Genomic DNA, 11983 nt, shown 5'->3' on the forward strand with positions numbered 1-11983 from the left:
AGCTGCTACTCTTCAGTCTTTTAGAAGTAGAAGCCCTTGTGAGTATGGTCAGCATCTACAAAGGGAGATGTTATCGCTTTCCAAACAGAAAGAGATTTTTCCCTCTGCCCCCAGGAGATGTTTCCGAAAGGGACAGGATGCCCCCTGCGCAGCCAAAGGCAGGGGATACATGGCCCTGAGAGCTGAGGCACAAAGTTTGTCTGGGTCCTCATGGATTTCACCACCGTGGTTAGAATTTTTGATATCTCATAGGGAATGATTCATGCTTGGGCCTCTCTTTGTGGCAGGGGTTTTCATAACAGCTTTCTCTGATGCATATCAAGAGCTGAGTGAGCGATGAATTCTTCCCTCACTCGGGATATTTATAGTGTCTTTCTTTCTTCTCAGGCGAGTCACCTATTTTCGCAGAGCTTGTAGGCGCTTCGTGTCAGTGAGACTTCAACTCCTCTGCCAAACCTAGGGGAGATTGGCCAAAGGGTTCAAAAGTTTCTCAGAACTGGGATGATGGATTGGCTGAGGTTGCCCTCTCACACACTTTTACTTTAAACCCCACCACATGAGCCTTGCATCTTAAGAAACCGAGCTAAAAGCCACGAGACTACACATTTCAGCCTTTATTTTTGGAGGCACCTAGGGCTGCGTTTTCCATCTGTTTCTCCACAGTTGGGCGAGCTAACATTTTGTTTCTCAGTTTGCACTGGAGCTGGGTTCTCAGTATTTTGCTGGGGAAATTGGAATCGTGTCGGCAGCATCTCTTCCAGGGTGCATCGGCTCTGACCAGACCAGGTGGGATGAGACCCACAGCATCTGGTGTGGGTTTATTATAGCTCTGCCTCCTTGCACAAAATGGATGAGGACCAATGTGTGTTTCTTTTCACCAAGGGCCTATTCTGCACTCTGGGTGGGCAAGCATAGCTGCCTGACTGCTTTTCTGTCCCAAAAAACGTGTCTGAACTCATGTTTTCATCTGGAGGGCTCAAGAAGGCGGGGAAAGCAGGTTGATCTGACCAGATGAGTTGCCAAGATGTCCACCCATCACCCTTAAGCCACTGTTTTGTAGTCTCAAATAGGGAACTGGGGCTGCAGGAATGAATGTTTGCACAATGAAGATTCAAGCCTGGGGGAGGTTTCCTGTCTAAACAGAAAAAAATATATGCAGTTTTTAAAATAGTTTTTATATTTAGGAGAGTTTTGTGTCTTCTCCTTCACCAACGAATACAACCAACCATCTCCTCCCATTGTTGGAATAAAAAAATTAAATAAAATAAATAAAATAAAATAAAATAAAATAAAATAAAATAAAATAAAATAAAATAAAATAAAATAAAATAAAATAAAATAAAATAAAATAAAATAAAATAAAATAAAATAAAATAAAATAAAATAAAATAAAATAAAATAAAATAAAATAAAATAATGAGAAAAACAAAATTTTGAGGACTTCTTCTGTAGGTACTTATTCCACTGATTCTTTATTTTTTTCCCTATTCTATTCTATTCTATTCTATTCTATTCTACTCTACTCTACTCTACTCTACTCTACTCTACTCTACTCTACTCTACTCTACTCTACTCTGTTCTGTTCTGTTCTGTTCTGTTCTGTTCTGTTCTGTTCTTTCCCTCTCTCTCTGTAGATGTTGTCCCTATGACCCTACTGCCTGTGCCGTGTATCCCCCCAGCCCCAGGCTGCTTTGTAGCCCAGGTTAGTGTTCACGTGCCACTTCCCGCTGCCTGCGAGGGCTGCGTTACACCATCCTCCAGCAGCTCTGTGCACTTGTGCCCTCCTCCTCTTCCCACAGCCTGATTTATTGGCTTTATCTTTCCCTTTTATAGCCGCCCTTTGCTGCACCTGATTGCAGTGACCTCCTGTCCCCGCATAGCTCGCATTCTTCTGGGGAGGGATGCAGGCTCTCTCCTTCCCAGAGCCACTCCAGAAGAGATCGGTGTGTCCCTCAGCCATATTCGTTGACACTGGAACCCAGCCCTACACTGTCTGTAAACTGCTGATGGTGGCTCTGTTCATGTTCACAGCCTGCCGTAGAAACATGTTGCGAATATCAGCAAAACTCGATGAGAGCCTGAGGGAGAAGAGGTATGGGGCAGGCACCAAGTTATCCTGCAGCTGCGGTAGCTGGCAGAGGTTAAGCTGGCAGGAGCCTAGGGATGATGCGGTACATTTCTGAGGAGCAGGGAATGGGCGAGAGGGGAAAGAAGCTCAAAGAAACTGTCTGGGAGGTTGGCCAGACCCAGATCCTTCAGGGCCAAGGCCATGCGGCGGGGAAGCCGTCCATCCAGCCATCTTCTCTCCTCCCCTGGGGGTGCTGAGGTGCCACCAGCCACCCCTGCGCTGAGCCCTTAATTCATACAACCATAGAATCATTTAGGTTGGAGAAGAGCCTTAAGATCACCAGGCCCAACCCTTAGCCTGACACCAGGCCAGGGAGCCAGCGGGGGCCATCTCTCCCCTAGGCCTCACTGTCCAGTTGTGAGCTGAGACACGTTCCCCACAGAAAAACAACAAGGGCTGGGCTGACGCTGGGCCAGGGATGAATCAGCCCCTCCGTCCCTTCTTCCTCTTCCTTCCAGTGATCCCAGTCTGTGCTAGCAATGGGAGAAGTCACATCAGAGGCCCAGCTGATGGGCTGACACAGGGAGGGAAGCTCGTCTCTTTGCATTGTCGCTGGGAGCTGTGCCTCGATGGAGTTAAGTTTTCCCCAGGAAAGAGGCAGATGAGACAGTAAAATGGTCGCTGAAGGTTTAATTAAGTTCTGCAAGTGGAGACCTAGCAGGGTGGAAGAGTGCCCGCTATTTCCCAACACCACAGTGCAACTCTTGCAACAACTGAGATAAATTAAGCTGATGGGCACTTCTGTGCTGGAGGCACAAGGCTTTTAGTGTATCGTGTTTTATCGTTGTCATTGCACAGTTCAGGGCAGAAGGAGCTGAAATAGCAGCTGATTAAAACAATTACAACCCTCCTGCATCATCACAGCCTGCCACAGACAGCCACACATTGTTGGGCTGTGACTTAGAGAGGGAGACAGCATGGGCATTAAATGGGTGCTCACTCTCCACTTGGTGTCCTCTGTGCCAAAAACAAACAAACAAACAAAAATATTTTGTAGGTTGGCCGAGATAGGCTTTACCAGACCCTCTTCTAACAGGAGTTCACAACCAGCCTCTTGCCCTCAGTTTTGTTTGAGGGCATCTGAGGTCTTGGACTCCTTTTTTCCTTCAGAAAGGAGAACTTGTGACCTGTTGCAGTGATGTTTGACTCTGCAGCAGTAACTTGGCTCTTTTGGAGTTGCGTGGTTCTACATCCCACCCTCAGGACATACATATACAAATATAGTCACTTATTGCAGACAGTCTTGGGGTGTGTTTATGCATTTGAAAGCAAGAATAGGGACCAGGAGAGCTGGGTTTTTGTTTCACTGTGGGTGGAAAACCCCAGCCCTCTGGGGTTTGGTCCCTGCAGCCTTCCTCTATTTTCTCCCCGTGACTTCCCTAGCGTTTCTCATGTATTTGCATGAAACTTCTGCATAAATGACTGCTAAAGGGACTGCACCAACTCTAGCAGGCAGAATTAACCTCCCAGCAAGGGTTACAATCTCCCGTGTTATCCAGCCAGACAGCCTGATCCACGGTGACTGCCCTCAAAGGCACTGTGTTGCACCAGTTCTGGAAAGTCTTTGCTCCGTGAATCCTCCACAGCTTCAGGTCATTACAGGAGAGGATCTTGCTGGAGGTCTTTAAAACAGGAATTGGGCATGAGACACTTGAAACACTGGAAGTTAAATCTGAAGATTTACGTTTTACCTTACATTTAGATTTAGATTACCTTAAACATTAGGATTTGAAGTTTCTTGGAGGTTATGAGATGACCCAGTCTACGTGACAGATACGCAGAGATAATTGATAGCAAACAGCATTGCCAGATCTTTTGCTGCATGTAATTACATATCAGCGCATACCCCGAAGTGATTAATTACTGCCCGATGCGCTTTTGGAGCCGAGGGAGCCCCTCCCTTCCCCAGCTTCTTCTTTTTTTCCTCAGGAAGGAGTCTTGCTGGCTTATAACTGGGGACGTTTGAGCCAATATTAGGAGAACACCATCCATTGGGAGTTGTGCCCGCAGTCCAGCTGCGCAAGGCATGTGATACACACACACACTCACACACTCACACATGTGCACACCGATCTGCACGTCCCTCCTGCCCCTTGTGCGGAGCCAGAACTGGTGATAAGAGAGAGGAGCTTGAGAGGAGGGCTGGTCAGAAACTGTCAGGTTTCCCAGACTGTCAGGCGTTTCTGCCTTTTAATAGAGCATAATAATAATTTATTGGGATAGGAGAATCATAGGACTGATTCAAACACACCCCTGTTTTGGATGCTGATGCAACAACCCTTGAAAAAGGAATGAAGCACCTCTGATACTGTCTATGAATCTTCCTCCTTTCTCATCTTGGGAATGGTTGCCATGTGGCTTTCACGTATTTTTGGCTGATGTGATGATTCTTGATGTCGCAACCTTAGGCTTTCTTGGTTTCATCCATACGAACGTAAGTTCTTATTTTTTTTCAGCGGCTCGCACCCTGCACTAAGAACATGTCTTGCAGCCAGCATGGCATGGAAAATGTGCGTGTGATTGATTTTGTTGCTTGGAGCCAGTGTTGATTTGAGATTCTGTGAGTGTTACGTTTTGTGTATTGATATATTTTTAAATCGTCTGCAGTTAGAGCTCTCTACTTTCCCCCAAAGATGCTAAGCCTGGTACAAAGTTGGCTGAAAGGGGGCCTGAACAGGGCAGAGCTGAGCTGCGTCTCCCTCAGCCCTTGTAATAACAAGATCTTTTCACATGTACCCCTTTCCAAAAGGGAGTGTTTTTCTTGCCTTCCAAGGATTAAAAGGAAGGTGCACTCCAAGTTTAGGACTTTTTCACCCCATCTGACTTCCATTTTCTCTTGCAGAATTTGCTGCAGTGAGCCGAGCTTGGGGACTTTGCTGCAGCCAAGCCAGGGCTCTGCAAGGACTTCGGTTTTATTCCCTGCTTTTGCTTGCCATTTCTCCTGACAGCTGTGAGAGCCATGTCTCAGCTGAGCTGGGAAGCACTGGCGGAGAGAAGGATACCTTAATGCAGCAGGAAAGGAAAAGAGCCCCTCGGGGTCATTGCCAGCCGAGAGCGGGGTTGCCTTTGTGCACAGGAGGGGACAAGGAGCTCTGCCCTGGCCTCCTTGCTGCTGTTTGCTGAGCACAGCTGGGAGAAAAAAAATGACATTTTCCCCATCCCAGCCACCAGCAAGCCTGCCTCTGTCCACATCGCGAGACCCTCATATTTGACTTCAGGGGAAAATGAAGGGTAAGAGAGGCTAGGTGAGGGGCGTGAGGCTGAAGCTAGCATGCATGAGGAGGGTTTTCAGCATGTCTTTAGCCCTGTGCACATCAGAGACTTGACACCTGGCTTGGGTGGTCCTCCCCTCTCAGGGGGGCTGAGAAGAGGGACAGCACTGTGGGACTGCCCTATTCCTCCCATCCTTGAGAGCCAGAGTTTGAGATATCACCCTCCAGCTGCTCTGAGTGACTTCCCAAGCCTTGATAGGAGGTGGCGGAGTCCTCACCTTGCCCTCCACGCATAGTCAGCAGCTGAACAAATCCTCCTCTATTTGGGGAAGTGAAGCTTGATAAATAACTTCACAGCACCCCAAAACGAGCTTGGGGCATCGGGTCAACCTGAAAATTGTCTGGAAAACCAACACAAACACCCTGAGCAATTCACCAGAAGCTGCGTTGCTCTGACTGCTCAGGTGGACAACAAGGGAGAGCCTTGAGGTCAAACCTGCAGGGCTGGGATTTAAACGATCTGCTGACTGTCACAGCTTGTAAGTGTCCAGAGCTTGTTTGTGAGCAATTAATGTGGTTGTCTTAAGCAGAGCCATGGAGAGCACAATTAAGTAATTAATAGTAATTAAAGGGACGTTATCCATGGGCATGTTGTCCGTGTTCATCCTTCACAGCCCTGCATCAGTGACTGCCCTATGCCAGCTTCCCCAAGCAAGGGCAGAAGTCAAGGGGAAAGGGCCTGGGTGGGCACCAGCATGGGACCAGCCCCACGTGGGACCAGCTTGTCCTCTCCGTCAGCCCCATAGGACACCCGGGGTGCCACCAGAGCCCCCTCCCTGCCACCACCAGCCACCCAACAGGTGACAGTTCAAGGCACCTGGGCTCTTCAGCTGTGGTTGTTCAAGGCAGCTGGCTTAGTCTACGCTCGTCTATTTAACCGTGGTTGTTCCTAAACTTTAACTGCTCCACCCCTTTTCAATCAGTAAAGACATAACTCTCAGGGACTTTGACATTTTCACCATTAATGTGGAACTGCCTTAAGGGGAAGTTTCAAGCAGGAACAGAAAAACAGCCCCACTACCACCCTATCCCCACCAGATCTGAGCAAACCTCTGCTAGCGACGGATGTTGAGGACTGGGAGGAGAAAATGTCTCCTTGTGGGCTGGTTTGTTTTGCTGTTGTTTTATTATTTTTTTTATTTTATTTTTTCAAGCATCCCAATCAACAGCAAAGTCAAGACAGGACAAGAAAAAAGCAACGTAGGGATGAAGCAAAGAATTCAGCTTTAGGCTTAACACGCACTGCTCTTCGCTTTGAAAACCAACAGATGAATCCCCTTTTGAGATGGAGAGGAGGAAAAAATAATGTTTGAGCTTTTGAAAATTTTCCCTGCGTTATTTGCTGAATTTGGCTTCAAGCTGCAAATATTCCGCTCTCCATAAAGGGCATGCATCTTCTTAAGCAGGTTTACCTTTCAGCTCTAACCACCGCTTGTCCCTCGTGCTTGCAGATATGTTTCGCCGACAGGACCAGGCTTTTCAGGAATGGCCTTTAGCAGTGTCCTGGGAGCTCACATCAAGAGGAGAAACGTGCTAGATTCTCTCTGTTCTACTTCCAAACACCTTCCCCTTCCTTTCAATGTTTCCCCCTGCCTCAAAGAGTAGCTGAGCTGTAGATCTTCAATTATTTTGTGTCTTTATCTTATTTATGCATTGCAGGACATTAGAAACAACTGAGAACTGAATCTGTCTCTCAAAGTCACAGCATAAAACGTAAGGCCCCCAGACATTTTCCTGCAGTCAAAAATCTCCTGATAGTTCGTATATTAAATCGATATATCGAAGCTGTTCTTTTACTGTTACATTTTTTCACAAGCTATGTATTTACCCTTGCTAGGGCTCCTCAAAATATGTGTCAGGGCTTCTGGCTCATGCCAGCAGCGTGTGGTTTCTTGAGAGTGAGTCATTGCATTTGCAAGGCTTGAGCTTGAACTGGAAGCTGGATTTCTGCGCTGTTCCTGGGGACTTGCCTACAGCCAAAAACTGCTCCGAGGTATGCAGGGAAGCAAGGGAATACAGGTCTTGGGTGGATTGGAGGAGAAAAGTATTTGTTTTTTCCCCACTTAGCAATTGCATGCACAGTGGATTGCATTAAACCAGAAAAGGAGGCTCAGCTTACAGGGTCAGAGGATGGTCCCCACATGAATTAGGCCACCTGGGATAATCAGGAGTGGCTATTCTGGGTACAGCAGAGCCTCAGGAACAGCGCTGAGGAGAACGAAAGACAGATTCCCTTTTCCTCTTGCTCTTTCTCTCATTATTATCTGCACATAAATTATTCACATTCTTTGCAAGCCGAGTCCTGTCTTGACTGAAGGAGTTCAGATTAGTAGAACCCAACGATTTTCTGCATATTTCATGATAAAAGAAGCTCCAACTAGGCCAGAGATTAGGAGCAGGAGGAAAAGGGATAGGATTTCTTCTGATGAGAGTTTCCTGAGATTTCTGGACTAGTGATAGCAGGGACTCCTGGATACCCAGCCAGAAAAAGGCCACGACATGGAGAGGATGGAAGGAGATTCCCACTGGGCAGCTTGGGGCAGCGTGAACCCAGGAGATGGGGAAGCAAAACGGTCCTGCTTACCCCTTCCTAGAGCCTGGAGGTCCATCCACGGCCCTTCCCTTGTCATCAGAGAAAAGGCCATTTGTGTCTTTGCCTGTCCTGTTGCCACGACAAGCCATAAGGTGCTAGGGTGGGCTGCTCTCAGGGAGCACTGCTGCCCGGGGAGGAGGTGAGAGCTGCCACGCAGACAGAGGTACGAAGCTGTGGATCACACGCTCCCCTTCTGCCCTGCTCAGATGTTAAGGTAGATTTCATTATATACATTTAGTAACAGAACCTGCCTTAAAAATAATTCCAGATGAAGAGCCATCTCAAAGCAAACATGATCCATTCCGGCACTGCTGTTTCAGCATTATCCAAACAAAGAGGCCAGTGCTGCTTGATTCCTCCCCGCCATCCCCCTCCACCTCCCTTGGTGGCATTTTGCCATCAGCATTTCCATGGAGTGGCTCATTTTTTACCAATTATCATTTTTGGGTGGTGAGGGAGGAGGAGCACCAGATGGTTTCCAAGCAGCTCTGTTACAGGCACCAACATTTTGGGCAGGGCATCTCGTACCCTGGTTTATTGATCACCAAGCATATGGGGACCCCAAATGCAACAGAGGCTTCCAGGCCCCATTTCAGTGCAAAGAATGCCAGAGCTCAGTTTTACAGAATTCACAGAAATAGCTCTTTCTGTCTAGGGGAGATTTATGTGGTCTTCCCCCCCCATCTCCAGCAGGGCTCACAGTTCCCAAAACAGCCCCATCAGTGACCTCCCAGCAGGTTTATGGCCTTATGCTCCACTGCTCCCTTCAAACACTGTCCCACCAGCACCTCTCGTCTGCAATCGTGCTGGTTTTCCCCCATTCCACCCTAGAAATTGCTACGTACACAAAGCAGCCAGGCTGTAAAGAAGTGCTGATGCTAAGGTTCAATAAAACAGCTTTACTCCCTTCTCTACCTTCTTTGCTCTAATCGAGTTTTACAGGGAGCCAGCAGGGGAGGGAGGAGGGGGCCCCAGACGAGTTATTTGTCCTGCTGAGGTTTTGTGGCCGATGAGGGGTGATTCATCATGGAATAATTTCGTCCCTTTCCAGCCTAGACTTATTCTTTCCATAACACCCTTGTGACGAAAAGATGATGATGGGCAGCACCTTAAGGGACGCTGGGCTGGGTGGGAAGACAGCTGGGTTTGGTGCCAAAAGCTGCAGAAAAATTGTCAGGGGATGGGGTTGTTCAATTCCCAGTTAACCTCCAGTCCCAGCCCCAGATGCCCTGGGGCTGCTGGAAGTCCCACAAGAAATGCAGCAGATCCCAGGGCCAGGCTGAGCCCAGGAGCCATCCCCTCCTCTCATCCCTTTCTGAGACCTGGGAATTGCACAGCCAAGGCTAAAGGACATTTCTTCTGGGGATGTGGCGCATGAGCTACAAGGCTTGGGTGGAGAGCAGCAAGTGCACAGGACAAGAATGGTGTGGTTTATCATTATTTTTCCATTTTTTTCCTACAACCCCTTGTCATCTGGGCACCCACCACCTTCTAACAAATTCCTCCTTCTCAGGTGGTTTCTAAGGCTGGCTGGGAAAGAGCATGGTCCGTCCTGGGAGGATGCAGTGGGCAGGAAAATGTTGTAAAGCTGCAGCATTGCCATTCCTCCTCCTGCCTTTGGAGATTTTACATGGGCAGCAGAAGCCAGAGAATGGGGAAGTTGCCAAATAGTTGAAAGGGTCCCCTTGTTAGAAGGGGTAGAGAGTGCAAGCAGCAAGGGAGGGGGCTTTCCAAGAGCTGTTTAAACATTAGCCAGCACAACAATTGCCCTGTGTTCCCATTTCCCATTACCACTTTTTTTTTTTTTTCCACCTCTGTGCTCACTCGAAACCACAGTACGGTTGAGCAAGCTGGGATACCCTCAGCCAGCCAAGTGTGAGCGGGGAATGTCACATTGAGCACCACGGGCTGGAGCCACAGAACGGGACAGGACCGAGCACCGAGGGGGCTGGCACAGCGAGGGGACCACCATGGTGCCATGGTGGCACGGCATCGTGGCCAGTGACCAGCTCTGCTTTCCCTGGTTGGGGAGCCACTTGCACTGGGAGGCTGGTGGGGTTTCAGAGAGCCACCACTCGTAAAATAAAGTCAGCGTGGCATGGAGATGCTGGGGGTTGAACCTTGACGTAGCTCTGCTGCCCGCAGTGCAAGCAGGAGTGCCTGCAGAGATCTCCCACTGACCCAATACCACTCAAACCCTTTCCCCAGCGTATGAGAGACGTAAATCCTATGCATTATGCATCTTTAGGATGGGGATCTGAGTATCGTGACACCACCCATTTATTTTTTTTAGCCTTGGGAGTAAGAAAAACTCTAGCAACCCTCCTTTACAGACCCAAAGCAGCGCCGGGTGGGATCAGGAGCTTCACACGGTGTGCCTGTCTCCCCAGACACCAGCTTTCAGGAATCCTCCAGCCCCAGCACTGGGTCACAAGAAACTTCCCAAGCTGACAGTAGCCCATTTCAGCTGCAAAATTTGGAAAACACTGGGCCAAAGTAATGCTAACAACAACGCAATAATAATTCTGCTGGGTGAGTTGAGCTCTGCCTCCCATTCCCCGGTGTCTGCGAGCACCCCATGGCCATGGGCGCAGCAACACTTCTGGCAAACTCCTCATCCTGAAGCGTTTTTGCAAGCAGCTTTCCAGGAGATGCCATTAGTCAAGACTGTCAGGGAGGGAGGACAAAGAGGTCGTTAGTGCTGATTCAATGCCCCAGGGTGCGGGGGATTATTTCTGGTCACCTGGCGGCTGGGTATGGCTCCAGCGCAAACACCTGCGGGATCGATGGGCTCATAACTCACCTCCCACCAATATTTTAATGTAGTTGCTGGAGAGTTGCTTTTTTTTATAAGCTTTCCTCACTTAAATATCTGATGGAAGCAAACACAAGCTAGGCTGAAATAAACAGAGTTGTTCATTACAGCAGATATTCCCAGGCTATTCCCTCCATATTCCCTAGTCATCACAAACTATATTCATTAAAAATATGCTTGTGCTGAAATGTCTCAATTTTGTCTTAATGGGCGAGTGCTGTCTCTTTTTTTTTTGCATGATATACTCGCAAAGTGCCTGGTGTCCTGCAGACCTGACTCACCGCAGTGACCTTTGGCTGCTTAAACAAAAATCGGGGGTAATTCACACTGAAGAAGCTCCGGGATGAATGAAAGCAAAGCAAACAGGGTTTAAGTTTGAATCAGCAGGTTGGTTTTCTTAGCCTGTTTTCAAGAGATGGTCACCCTCACGCCACCCAAACCTTGAGCAAAAGTACCTTGTGCTGTGCAAAGAAATATCTCTTTGCATTGCACTGTGCTCCAAAGCTTCAGTGCTCTAGGAATTACATTAACCAAGATGATCCCTCTAAAGATACTTGCTTGGGAGCAAATCCCATTTGAAATAAAGCAGAGGGACTTAGCTTAATAAGGCAAATTGGGGAGGGAGGGAGGGAGGGAGAAGGATGTGCTCAGCTGAGAGAGCAGGAGGCAAGGCACAGGCAGAAAGTGCAGAAGAGGAGCTGCAGGGCTCTTGGGATGAAGGAGGCATCATGAAACAATGTGCAGGAAAATGTGGGGCACGCCAGGCTGTTGGAGGGGTTTCTGAAGCAGCTAGCTCATCTCTGAGCTTATTTCTGTCCCAAACACCTTCAGCTGGAGCAAAGCCCACCGAGATGGGACACTCTTTGCAGTTTCTTGCCCTTTGAATGGCAGAAGTCGCGGGTCCCTCTTACCTGCTGGCAGAGACCTGGTGCAGCGGACACCCCAGCTGCTTCCTCGCTGCTTTTTCCCCCAGGGGCAGCATCCTGGGGCACTGCCTGGTGTCCTGGGCCCCACACACCATCAGGGTCCCAAAACGCGGTGCTGGGGACCACAGCCCCAGCGTTGCTGGCTGTTTTGCTGGCCTCCCTGCTCGGGGAGACGGTGCAGCAGTATAAATCAGGGCCAGAGTGCTGCGTCGGGGCACCGCGAGGTCAGGGAGCTCCTTGTGCAAGGTT

At 48.7% G+C, this 11983-nt stretch overlaps 1 long non-coding RNA gene across 1 annotated transcript in view; it reads left to right on the top strand.

Moving 5' to 3' along the window:
• The window catches only part of LOC308197841, a 31736-nt gene extending 23057 nt beyond the window's left edge, over positions 1 to 8679 (top strand). Inside the window, exon 3 of the long non-coding RNA XR_013953361.1 lies at positions 4971 to 8679. This is a non-coding gene — a long non-coding RNA (uncharacterized lncRNA). The remainder of the gene's footprint in view (positions 1 to 4970) is intronic.
• The last annotated feature ends 3304 nt before the right edge of the window (positions 8680 to 11983 follow it).

This window comes from Anser brachyrhynchus (assembly GCF_964034855.1).
Source record: "Anser brachyrhynchus genome assembly, chromosome: 7".
NCBI lineage: Eukaryota > Metazoa > Chordata > Aves > Anseriformes > Anatidae > Anser > Anser brachyrhynchus.